General features: G+C 35.0%; 1 long non-coding RNA gene and 1 other non-coding gene across 2 annotated transcripts in view; both read left to right on the forward strand.

Moving 5' to 3' along the window:
- The window catches only part of LOC131509042 (uncharacterized), an 88362-nt gene that overhangs the window by 58043 nt on the left and 16709 nt on the right, over nt 1-13610 (forward strand). The window lies entirely within an intron of this gene.
- LOC131511169 (U6 spliceosomal RNA) lies at nt 1153-1259 on the forward strand. Its single transcript, XR_009261374.1, has one exon. It is a non-coding gene; the product is annotated as a U6 spliceosomal RNA (small nuclear RNA).

Here is a 13610-nt window from a genome sequence, read left to right on the forward strand (position 1 = left end):
TACTCAAGCGTAGCTTGTTTCTCCTCCTGTCTAGTTAAAAAAATTTTTTTTATTAATAAGGTCAAACTGGAATAAAAAAAACCTGTGAACATAGAGTGATCATTGCAGAAAACATCACGACTATCACTTCGTATTTTTCTCTACATCTCCTTATCATTACATAGTCAACACTTCACTGTAAATTGTTTTAACTCTTGCCTCCCTTTAATTTGTGGCTTCCTTGACAATAGGAATTAGACTCTATATCTCTATGCCAATTGCCTGAAACAATATCCAGTATATATGATTGGAACAAAAGGAAAGGACAGCAAAAGAAAGGAAACTTTTACGATTGAAAGACAATTAGTTATGTTAGCATTCCAAGAGAAGCCTCTCCTTGTATGGGACTTAGGCTTTATGTTATAAAATTTCTAATTTGTTCATTAAATTTAGGAAGTAGACATGTGTGGTTGACAGGGCATTATCTGAGTTGGGAGACTGCTTTGGGGTGCCATTCAAATCTCTGAATACATTTCCAGTTTCAAAAACAATACTACTGTATAATTTAGTATATTGGTAATGAGAATAAAAATATTTGATGCTCTAAATTATAAAGAAAATATCGGTTTATATTGGCTCACCAACGTTTTACTTGTGATCCGGCAATAATGTCAGTACATCATTATATGTGCTACTTCAGTTAACCCCCAACCCAAATAACCCCCATAACAAACCTGTGATGTAGATGTTAGTCTTAATGACCTTTTTACCAGTAAGATATAAGGATTTTAAATAATTTAAGTAAGTGATAGAGCCAGGGTTTGAATTTGAGCAGTCAGAATCTAGAATCTACACATTTAGAATAGATTGTTATGTTATATAAATAAAAGCTAGGTCTTATGTTTAGAACAGTGAAAAATAATGGAAAAATAGCAAATTATATTTTAGTTCAAAATCTAAGCATTGGGTTTTAAATTTATTATTTTCTGTATTTTCAGGTGTGATCATGTGAAATACCATGGTGAAAAAAGGGTTTGCATAAAAACTTACTGTTTGTATTATTCAAATATTTGCATGAATATGAAAACATTTAATTGATGATTTAGTAACCTTTAATCAAGTAAAAATCCATCAACTCCACAATTAACTGTCTTTATTTAAAAGACAAATACAGTGCTCGCTTCGGCAGCACATATACTAAAATTGGAACGATACAGAGAAGATTAGCATGGCCCCTGCGCAAGGATGACACGCAAATTCGTGAAGCGTTCCATAAAAAAAAAAATAAAATAAAATAAAATAAAAGACAAATACAAAGTACTTTACTGAATGTTCTCACATCAAGCATTAAATAACTTTTTATAATGAATATAAAGAAAAGAACCAACTCTGTTGATATAAAAGGTTTTTGATAAACTTTGACTTCTGTTTCTTACTGTAATAATCTAGCTTTCAGTAGACCATTTCTTTTTTAGATTATAGTTAGAAAAACAGGGTAATACTCTCAACACAAAGCAAACAAACATCTATTTTAAAGCATAGGAGAAACAATGAGTCAGGTGAATTAGTCAGGTATCTTCTGATTTCTAAGCATGGAGTTGAAGAATGAGAGAAGCCAAGATAAAATTCTGAAAAAGAAGAGAAGCTGTACAGCTTTCTGTGTGATGGTCTTTCACAAATTACCATAGACTTATTCATAACTATTTGATTCTTTTGATTGTCATTATAGTTGATATTTTAAATTTTTCATTTTTTAATGTCAGTAGTAGAAAATAATTAATTTTCATATATCAACCTGTATCTTGTAATTTTGCTGAACTCACCAATTTCCATACTTATCTCTAGGTGCTCTCATACTTTCCATGTTGTCTGCAAAAAAGGAAAGTTTTATTTCTTACTTTGCAATCATTATACATTTATTTCTCTTTTCTTACTGCTTAAGCTATGATTACAAATTCACTATTCAGTAGAAGTGGTCATAGAAGATACCCTTTTTATTCTTTCAGGAAAAGGCGTTCAAAGTTAGATGAAATGTGATATATGCAGTACATGTTTTTATAGATAGTCTTTACAAGATTAAGATAAGCTTTTATAAGTTAAGGAAGTTTTTCTCTATCATTAGTTTTTTACATATATTTATGAAGAAAAGATGTTGAATTTTAGGGAATGCTAATAAGATTACATGATTTTTCTCCTTTATTTTTTCATTGATGTGAACTTGTGCATTAATTTTGAATTGTTAAAACCAATACATACCTGAAATAAACACGACTTAATCATGATATATTCTCCTATTATACAATCTTGGATTATTGTTAAAGAGTAAATTTCCCCTCCACAATTCTTTTTTTTGTTTTCAAGTTTATTTATTTTTGAAAGAGAGAGGGAAAGAGAGCCCAGCAGAGAGAGAGGAGGACAGAGGATCTGAAGCAGACTCTGGGCTGATGCAGGGCTCAATGCAGGGCTCAAACTCACAAACCATGATATCATGACCTGAGCCAAAGTCAGATGCTTAACCAACTGAGACATCCATGTGTCCCAACAATCTTGGATTTAAATTATCAATAATTTGTGATACTTACATTTCTGTTCTATCATACTTCTAATTATTATTTTTGAAAAAAATTTAAATGTTTATTTTTGAGAGAGAGAGAGACAGAGTGTGAGCAAGTGAGGGGTAGAGAGAGAGGGAGCCGAAGTTGGATGCTTAACCGACTGAGCCCCCCAGGTGCCCCTCATACTTCTAGTTATTATTCAGTTAAAATGTTTTCTAATTTTATTTGTGGTTTCTTTTTTGACCCATGAGTTATTTAGAAGTGCATTGATTAATTCCTAAATATCTGATGAGTTGTTTAGATACATTTTTATTATTGACTTGGCTTAATTTCAATCCTTTGAAATTTGTTGATATCAGAATTATGACATGGTACATGGTTACCTTTGGCAATATCCCACATGGATTTGAAAATAGCATGTATTCTTTATTTTTAATTTTTTAATGTTTATTTATTTTAAGAGAGAGAGACAGAGTATGAGCAGGGGAGGGGCAGAGAGAGAGAGACACACACAGAATTAGAAGCAGGCTTCAGACTCCTAGCTGTCAGCACAGAGCCCAACGTGGAACTCGAACTCATGAGCCGTGAAATCATGACCTGAGCCAAGGTCGGAGGGTTAACCAACTGAGCCACCCAGGTGACCTGAAAATAGTATATATTCTTAAGTTATTGAGTTGTTCTGTATTAGCTAAGTAGATCACGTTTCATAATCATTTTTTCCAATTTTTCTATAGGTTGCAGGTATTTCATCTTTTCATTTTATAAAAAATAAACACAGGGGCGCCTGGGTGGCGCAGTCGGTTAAGCGTCCGACTTCAGCCAGGTCACGATCTCGCGGTCCGTGAGTTCGAGCCCCGCGTCAGGCTCTGGGCTGATGGCTCGGAGCCTGGAGCCTGTTTCCGATTCTGTGTCTCCCTCTCTCTCTGCCCCTCTCCCGTTCATGCTCTGTCTCTCTCTGTCCCAAAAATAAATAAAAAATGTTGAAAAAAAAATTTAAAAAAAAAAAATAAATAAACACATTGACACATTGAGAGCTGCACCTCTCTTTTTAGTTCTGGTAATTAACATTATGCCTACAAATTTAGAAATGGTATATATTCCTGGTGAGTGAATACTTTCATTATTTTTAAATGCCTCATTTTATCTCTAACAGTGCTTATTATTAAAGTCAGTTGTGTCTGATACCAGCAGAACCAAGCAAACTTTGATTATTGTCCACATGTTATATATTTTTTCAACTTTTAATTCTCAACTTTGTGTTTACACCTGAGGTGTATCTCTTGTAAAAGGAGTGAAAATAAAGTCTCCAAAACAACAGAGCATCACCAACCTTTTTTGTTTCTGTGCCTCTCAAGTTAATGAATATCCTGCAAAGTATGAGTACAAAAAAAAGTAAAAGCTGTATATTTATACACAGAAGTTGTAAAGTATTATTTCTGAGAAATAAAAATATGCATTTTATCCTTATATACTCTAAAAATTCCATCATTATTTTCTTGCACAAACATATAGGATTAAACATTAAACTAGTAAAATAGCTTAGTTTAAATCTAATAAAAAGCTATTTATTTTTAAATAATTATTTTATGCAGTTTTGCAGTGGTGTTCCTGATTATGCTTTTCTCATAAGGAAGGTGACTTTCTCTTTCCCTAGCTTCTCCAAATATGGTGTTGTTATTACCTAATTAAAATGATTTAATATCTGTCAGTTGGTTACATGGTAATGCCCAATTTTTTTAACATGCGAAAAATATAGTTGCTGCCTACAGCCCCTAATTCTTCTTTTCAAAAATTCCTCAATCCTAAATTGCAGTTCTTTGAACAAAGCATGTGTGTCTGTGTGTTTTGAACAATCTAATCCTCACACAGGTAGAGCTACTTTCATGCTACTCTTAGATGGATCCTGTTTCTTGAACACTGTGAGCTAGTGTATTTCTTTGGGGGAGCAATGTTTGACCACATCTCTCTTCCCTACTCTGATATATGTAAACTCCTGAACACATAACCACCAAATATCCTGTGCCTGTTTCTATTATTAACATTTATTACGCTGCACCGAATTTCCTTATCTGTTCACTAGAAATAATTTTGAGGGCAAGGATTATGTTCTTCATCTTTGTATCTTTAATTACTAACACGTATATAACAGTGAACAGTTTTTGTAAAGTGGATGAATTCTTTTTAAAATAAAAAGCCATATCTTAAAGTATTGTTTGCCACCAGCAGCATCCCCTAGCAGCAGTGGTTTGGAATATGAGCTGACAATCAAATGCATGATTCGCAATAGGCTTCGCTCAGAGTGTATAAACTACTTTACTTGAAGAAAACCATCCTCCCTGGAATGCCTTAACTTTTATGCAGCTGGTCACAAACCCCCCACTCATGTACCTATGACTGGTGTGACTAGCCCTTATTGACCTGAGTTGCTGATACTTGATAATAGATGAATGCTCTGATACATAGTCCTCATCTTGTTTTTAGTGTACATAAGCTACTAACAATTATTTGAGTTACCAAGAGTCAAAATCTAGAGGCTAGAAGAAAGGAAAGGCTAGAGGAAAACTAACAAAGCCACTGTTAATTCTTCTCTTCTACTATTGCAAAGTGATTCCGTTGGGTAAGCAAATTAAGAGCATTTTGGAAAAAGGAAGCTAGAATCTTTTCAAACAAGAAAGGAAAAAAATGTTCCTTCCATTACTGATTCCTCAGGGCAAGACTGTTGAATCACGAGAGTATGTGCTTTGTTTTATAAAATGACCTGAAATGAGCAGGTTTTCAGGATCGACTTTTAGGGCCGATCCCCAACTCCCAGTTTCCCAATTCATCTTGTCTATAGCTGCAATCATGACAAAGAAACAATCAGGGCAGAAGTTTAGCATCTTATTAATGTATTGAATGAGGATTGTTGATGGTTAACAAGTAGCATCAAGCAAAAGATCATAAATGGGCATGTTACTACACTAATTTTTAGATCCTTGCAGAAATTTCAACTATTGTTCATATCGATAATGATTGTGAAACATTCAAAAAGTTCAGGAGTTCTTGAATGACTTAACAAAATATTTTTTTTTGCCTTAACAAGATATTAAAGACTTTATAAAACAAATTTTCCAATTCCAAAAAAAAAAGTTTGTAATCACATACATGTATAAACAAATATCTTAGGATTCTCCATTCTTCAAATTTATAAGATATTTTTCTTTGTCATAAACAAGATACAACTCTATGAAACGTGTTTAATAATTTACATACCTATATATAATTTTAGTATGATTCAAAATTTTAAGTGGCATCTATTCTCATGAGATCATAAAGATATTTTAAATATAACATGTATTTTTTATTTTCAAATTGTATACCTCTCTAAATTTTTGAACATTTTCCTTTTTAAAATATACTGAATCATGAGATTCTATGCGTAGTGGAGAAGGTGACATATTTCAGAAATAAAAATGCTGAACACAATCCCAAAAAAAGCAAATGAGGATTCCACAGGGACAGGTCACTGGGAACAGCAAACAAGACCACATTGTATTTTGTAGTTTGGCATCATGTAAAACATCACTTGCTGCTGCCTTCATGGCATTACCTTTGGGACAGAGCAGCAATGACTTGCTGACATCCCCTTCTTGTAAGATCATGGAAATATCCTCGGTTATTTCCAATTGTTTATAGGCATCATTTAAGGGATTGCAGCTGTGGCTTCACTTGCACTTTCCACCTGTCATATGGTAATTGCCTCAGAATTAACACTGTAAAAGGAAGCAAAGATTCTTAAGAGATGTATTTGGCCCCAAATTAGCCAGATATGTACATAAATTTGCTCATTTTCCCATTAAGAAGAGAGCCATAGAGGGATGCTCTTCTGCTCTTGGCAGATGGCGATAGAAACTCATCAGTTACTCTCATGCTGCCTTGCCGTAATCCCAGGGAAAAACAAAATTATCATCTACTGGTTAGATTTATAGCACTTAAATTATGATATCTTTTAAGTAAAGGCCAGAATTATCATCAGGGGAAGATGGATTAAGTGTGTTATCCATTATGTTACCAAATGCCGAAGGTGAAACATTGCATTTAGAATTTCAAGTGAAATAAAGAAGCTGCATGATTTAGATTTTATCTCCCAAAATTATCCAATAAGCTCATTAAGCCTTTTGAGGAGGGGTAAAGTATAAATAGAAAGGCAGACTGGCAATAATTATAGCTTTATACATACACTTAATTGGAATGAAACTCTTAAATCATGCATAATAAAGTAGTATCATTTAAGAATTTCATTCCCATTAAATGTGCATCTTAGGTTCTCATGTTAAGTGTGAACATAAAAGTTCAGCTAAATGTTATGATTTAACGTGAGAACTAAAGTAGATAAAATGAAAAAATAGGCCAAGATTCTGAGGAGAATGGTCTCCTTGATGCTGCTTCAGTTTCTAAGGCAGATAGTTGAAAAAACAACTTTCCTTAGGAAAACCAAACCAAACAAAACCTGGGTGTGTATTTTTTACTGAAACCTATCAGAACATTTGCTGTGCAAACGAGTTTTTTAGCTACCTCTATAAATATATTAGCCTATATTTCCAGTTTTGTGGTGTGTACATTCTACAATCTAGAACTAAGATGTGAATCAACAATTATCAAATTTGCATCCTATGCCAGCTGCATCCTTTCTTTTGACTTCTCATTTTTTTATCTAATTCTCCTTCAAGCTCATATCATAGAATTTCCGAAAGCTGAGTACTTTCTATTTAGTCTTTTTTATGTTCTCCCCTTGGAGATTTTACACGATGCATTCAATTCTCACATTTGGCGGGATGATGTGAATTCTGCCATGACATATTCAATAGGTATCCAACATCAGTCAAATGCATAATTTCAACAAAGAGACTGCTCTATTTAGCTTTTTTTTATTTTCATCAATAGCACTGCAATTCTATAAGGTTTAAATGTTTGAGGAAGTCCAGATCTATCTACTTTTGAACATAGATCCATTAAAAAATCAAATATTCTTGACTACTATTCATATGCCATTTTGATCTGTTAAAAGGAATACAATAGAATACATTTAAAAATGAGAAAAAAAAAGACTCATAAGATAAGTCAAGAAGTTAGGCTTCGAAAATCTTACATTTTAAGAAGTTTCAATAAATAAATAAATAAATAAATAAATAAATAAATAAATAAATGCCATGGGCAGACAGAACAGCAGATGATTTATTGGGACTGGGAGAATCAAGTGAGGCTCTTTAGAGAATACTTCATTTGAGTTTAGGTTGTGAAAATTAAGTAAAATTTCAACAGGCAGAGAAAAGTATTTCAGGTAGAGTGTCATCAAAACCTAGAAGAGTCAAAGCATTAGGCATATACCGTCTAGAGCAAGGAGTCATTGAGAGGCATTAACAGAAGATGAGATGAAAAAGATAGATTGGGAATAGAATGGAAAAAGCCTTCATTCTATCTTCAAAAAGTAGACTTTATGAAATAGTCATGAAGAACTAAGCAAAGGATGGATATGCTGTGACTTCTTTTATAATGATACCTTTTGGCAGCTGTTGTAGAATGAATTGTGTTCCTCCAAAAACATTGAGTATCTATAAATGTGAACTTATTTGGAAATAGGGTCTTTGCAGATGATTGAGTTAAAATGAAATCATTAGAGTACACCCTAATCCAGTATAACTGGTATCCTTATCAAAAGAGGGAATTTAGACAGAAACAGATGTTTACATGGGGGGGAGAGGGGCGGGCGATGTGAAGGTATAGAGAGAACGTCTAGAAGCCAAGAAATGCCTGAGACTACTAGAAACAGAGGCATGGAACAGATTCTCCCTCACAGACCTCTAACACTTTGATTTTTGCATTTCCAGCCTTTAGAATTATTAGACAATATAAGCTTCTGTAGGTTATGCTACCCAACTTGTGGACTTTGTTTTGGCATTTCCAGGAAACTAATTTAGCAGTGTTGTGGATTATGGATGTAAGGGTCTGAAACTGGAGGCAGAAAAAGCAGTTAAGTAACTACAATAGTTTGCAAATAAATGATGTCACAAGATGTAAAAAAAGGAAATGTTGGTCCATATATGAGAAATACTTTAATAAAGAAATATTAAGATTTTCAGTAAATTAATTGTAGAAGAGGTATAGAAAAGAAAAAAAATAATAAGGACTTACAATTTTCTAGTTTTGCCCATTTAATTCAATGTTGAATAATTGACAAATATGATAGTCATATTTGAGTCAACTTGAAATGGAAGAATTGATATTGTTTTAGAAAGGTTTGAATTCAAAGTAACTCTGAGACATTGGTTTGTTGTTTTAAAAGAAAACTTGAAAAAAAGGTCTTGGTTGGACACAGGGATTTGAGTTCTATTACCATTTGAAGTAATGCGTTTACATAAAGTGGAGTGGAGGTAAAAATTGCTGGGGGTAAAACTCTAAGGAGCAACAATATCTAAAGACCAGATGATAAAGAAGGATTTTGTTACAGAAACTCAGAAGTAGTCAGGCAAATAGAGGACATCCACAAGAGAGAAATGTTAGAGAAGCCAAAGAAGAAAACAAGTTTCAGGACAGATGGAATGGAAAACATTTAAAATGCTAATTGAAGACGAAGACAGAGAAGTATCCATTAAATTAGGCAAATGGATCATCATTGTATAACCTGATGATCATTGTTGGAAAAGAATACACACACTTCTGCTATATTAGCATATTCATCCAAGAAATAAGAAAGGCATCTGTCTCAGAATAGCAAAGTATGTGAGGTAATTCATTTTCCTGTTTCTTCCTCAACTTAGTTTCAGACTTCCAAATATCTTTATTGTCACTTTCTGGTTGGTACAATTATAGCTCATTAAACCTACTCTCTGGATATAACTCTTTTGATGACACAGTTATTGAACTGTGTGCCAGAATCTTCTATTATGCAGTGATCCCCATCTTGGATCTTGCTTCCCTTTCCTTTTTAAGGGCTGTATTTCATTTAGAGAGGTTTCATACTCAAGGCAAAATTTAGAAGAAGATACAGAGATTTCCCACATACCCTCTGCCCCCACACATGCATAGCCCCCTTATTATCAACATCTCCCACCAGAGTGGCACATTTGTTACAATTGATAAACCTACATTGGCACATCACAAGCACCCGAAGTTCATAGTTTACGTTATGGCTCATTCTTGGTATTGTAATTTTATGGATTTTGACAAATTGATTATGACATATATCTATCATTATAGTATTGATGGGGTTTTGGGGTGACAGTGGGATTCAGAGCCAACAGCCAAGAAAGAATTCTTAAAAGACATCTTTAGTGCAAAAAGGTGATTTTTTTTAAAGCCTTTTTAAGCCTGGGAACAGGACCTGTGGGCAGGAAGAGCTGCACTGGGATTATGCAGAGTGACTGCTTATATACTGTGGAGTTGGGGGAGGTAAAGTCAAGAGGAAGTTTCAAGGGATTTCCATATGCTAAAGAGGATTTATAGATTACTGGAGGCCTAGCTATTGTCAAGCTAAGGGTGCCCCCCCACCCCCTCGAAAAGCATTATCATTAAGATAGTAGGGAGTTCCTGGAGATTAGGCTATTGATGAGATATTTGTAAACTGCTGGAGACTATCAGTTTAACCATTTGTTTTCTGCCCTTTCCTTTGTTCTCGGGCGGCCAGGAATGCCCGAAGCATATGCACATATCCCACCTGGGAGGGTGGTTTGTGGGGTGTCAGCTTGACTTATACTCCCTCATCAGTATCATACAAAGCGTTCTGACTGCCCTAAAAATTCTCTGTGTTCTGCCTATTTATCCTTCTCCCTCCCTCAATCCCTGGCAACCACAGATCTTTTTACTGTCTCCACAGTTTTTACTTTCCCAGAATGTTATAAGTTGGAATCATGTAGTATTTAGCCTTTCAGACTGGTTTCTTTTACTTAGAAATATGCATTTAAGTTTCCTTTGTGTCTTTTCATGGCTTGATGGCTCATTTACTTTTAATACTGAATAAATTCCATTGTCAAATACCCAAGGAGAACATTTCAACTATAATTAATACGTAAAACAGCTAAGGACAAAGATATCAGGAAATACCTGAACTTTTTTCCTGTTCCAGGGATACAGCTTGTCTTTAAAGACTGTGCCCATCCTAAGATAGATTGCTTCATTTGGCTTTTCATGTGATCTTCAAAAACAGCTGGAATGAAGGGTATTAAAAAAACACTCAACTATTGTAAAGTTAAAAAAAAAAGCAAAGATAGGGATGTCAATACCTATTATTGAAAAACAGTAATTAAGTAGGAATTGAATGTTCATTTGACAAAATACTTGTGGAGTACTTCCTCTTCTCAGTCCGGTAAAAGTCGTGGGGTATTTCTGTTTCTGTTTTGTTTTTATAATATAGGAAGAGAATGTACATTAACTATATAAGTTGAGAAGATCCTGGATGCTTTTATTCTCCCCTCCCCTTTAATTTGCTGGAAACCAATAGATCTCTGGGTGGAGGGTACATGCATTGTCATTCCCCAAGGAAATTTAAGAAACATCAACACTTGGATCCTACCCCAGACCTACTGAATCATAATTGCCAGAAGGTATTTAAAACAAATAGCCAGGGGCTCCTGGGTGGCTCAGTAGGTTAAGCTGCCGAATTTGGCTCAGGTCATGATCTCGCAGTCAGTGAGTTCAAGCCCCGCGTCGGGCTCTGTGCTGACAGCTCAGAGCCTGGAGCCTGTTTCAGATTCTGTGTCTCCCTCTCTCTGACCCTCCCCCGTTCATGCTCTGTCTCTCTGTGTCTCAAAAATAAATAAACGTTAAAAAAAAATTTTTTAAACAAATAGCCAAAAAAAGTCCTCAGCTTTTTTTCTCATGAATAACTTGTTACCCACAACTTGATAGACCTTCAACAAGGCTAATTTCAAATTTGTCAATCACCAGAAAATAATACAGAAAGGGAGTAAATAATACATGATTTTGGAGAACCTTGAGGAAATAAATTAAGCCACTTTTGTATATTTAAAAAAATATTTTTTAAGTTTATTTATTTTTGAGAGAGACAGAGACGGAATGTGAGTGGGTTAGGGGTTGAGAGAGAGGGAGACACAGAATCTGAAGCAGGCTCCAGGCTCTGAGCTGTCAGCACAGAGCCTGACGCGGGGCTCGAACTCAAGAGCTGTGAGATCATGACCTGAGCCGAAGTCGGACGCTCAACCGACTGAGCCACCCAGGTGCCCCCCCTTTTTTTTAAATTTTTTTTTTAATGTTTAAAGCCACTTTTGTGTATTTGTAACTAGATGCCAAACAGTCATTTACTTTAAAAACAAATATAATGCAGGTCTTTGTGTATAACTTCCAAATATTCTATCATTAAATAGATTGGGAAACCAATTTATTCCTTATTATTTTTTTCCCTTTAGCTGAACAAGATTCTAACAATCTCCCTTTTCTTCTCCACGTGCATTATAAACTTACTCTCTTTTACTAATAAAATCTGACCAATAACTATTGTTTTTATTCGTGTGTATCTAGATAAGTCTCAAACAGGAAGTGAACCAGGAAAAGGGATATGGGAAGAAAAATGATGCACTACAGAACATTTAGAGAGATTTTTTTTTTAAGTTTATTCATTTATTCGGGGGGGGGGGCAGAAATAGAGGGAGAGAGAGAATCCCAATCCCCAGAGAATCCCTGATGTGGGCTCAAACTCATGAACCATGAGATCATGACCTGAACTGAAACCTGGTCAGATACTTAATGACTGAGCCACCCAGGTGCCCCTAAGGAGAGAGCTTTGAATGGAAATAATAGAAATCTGTGCTAGATATATACAAGATGCTCAGTAAATACTAATTATTTAAATTTACATTATAAAATGTGTTAATGGATAAATTGTGGTCTGCATCTGTAATGCTTCTGTGTAGGGCAGAAACAATTGGAATGATGTGGCTAAAACCAGTTTAGATAATTGGAAAACTTCTGAGTCAGCATCTAGATTAGAACACATTTGGTAACCCTCTCCTTCCAAAGGATCTACTTACATGGGATCTAAGGAGACAGCTGGTAAGATCCTGTGTCTATATTTGTGATGTAGGCATATGTTACTATGGCTGGTAGAGTAGTGGGGGCCGCAGGTGGAAGGTGATACATGCCAGCTTGGAGCAGGAGTTTCAGGTATATCTGGAGGGAATTCTTTATAAGATAGAAGTTTCAAATAAAATAAGCTGAATTCATTAACTGAGCCCAAACATCATTGTCCTAGAATGGAGTCCATCTGAACACAGATATCTGTGTTCCTGAGAAGAAACACACTAAACTAAAAATGTCTTGCTTTAATGTTTCCAGAAATGATGTTAAAACTGATCAAAATTGGAATGTAAAGCATTTGGGATAGAGCCAGTCTTCCCACTTCTAAAAAGCCTGCTGTGTCCTTGGAGCATAGGAATATTAAATGTTCCCTTGGGTTGGGGTTCAGGAATCTGTATTTTGCAGGAGGAGGAAGGCAGTGGCAGAAGGGCAGCTTGTGGAAAATGGAATCAATGGGTGACAGAAGCTTTCTCTTTACTCTGAAAAAGCTTCCAGAAATATTGAGGAAAGTGTTGCAGAAGGAAGGGCTTTTGTGTGAGCTGATAAATGCATAGAAATAGAAAACTCAGATTTAGTATATACACCGATGTACTTTATAATCACAACCTAGGAAACTTCAGAACACATAAATAAGAAAATAATTTTAAATAATTATTTGATATGTCTTATTCTACCTTATATTAGTCATTAATCTCATGATCTCATGACATCTACTTTAAAAATATGAGTACTATCAAGAGTGCCTGGGTGGCTCAGTTAGTTAAGCCTCTGACTCAGCTCAGGTCTTGATCTCACGGTTTGTGAGTTCAAGCCCCACTTTGAGCTCTGTACTGACAGCTCAGAGCCTGGAGCCTGCTTCAGATTCTGTGTCTCCTTCTCTCCCTGCACCCCCTCTGCTTGCACTCTAGCTCTCTAACTCTCAAAAAAATTAAATTAAATTAAATTAAAAATTAAAAAAATATGGGTAGTGTCTGAAGCCATACCATTCTTCTGACTTAAGGTGGCAAG

Source organism: Neofelis nebulosa, chromosome 4 (genome assembly GCF_028018385.1).
Source record: "Neofelis nebulosa isolate mNeoNeb1 chromosome 4, mNeoNeb1.pri, whole genome shotgun sequence".
In the NCBI taxonomy this organism is placed as follows: domain Eukaryota; kingdom Metazoa; phylum Chordata; class Mammalia; order Carnivora; family Felidae; genus Neofelis; species Neofelis nebulosa.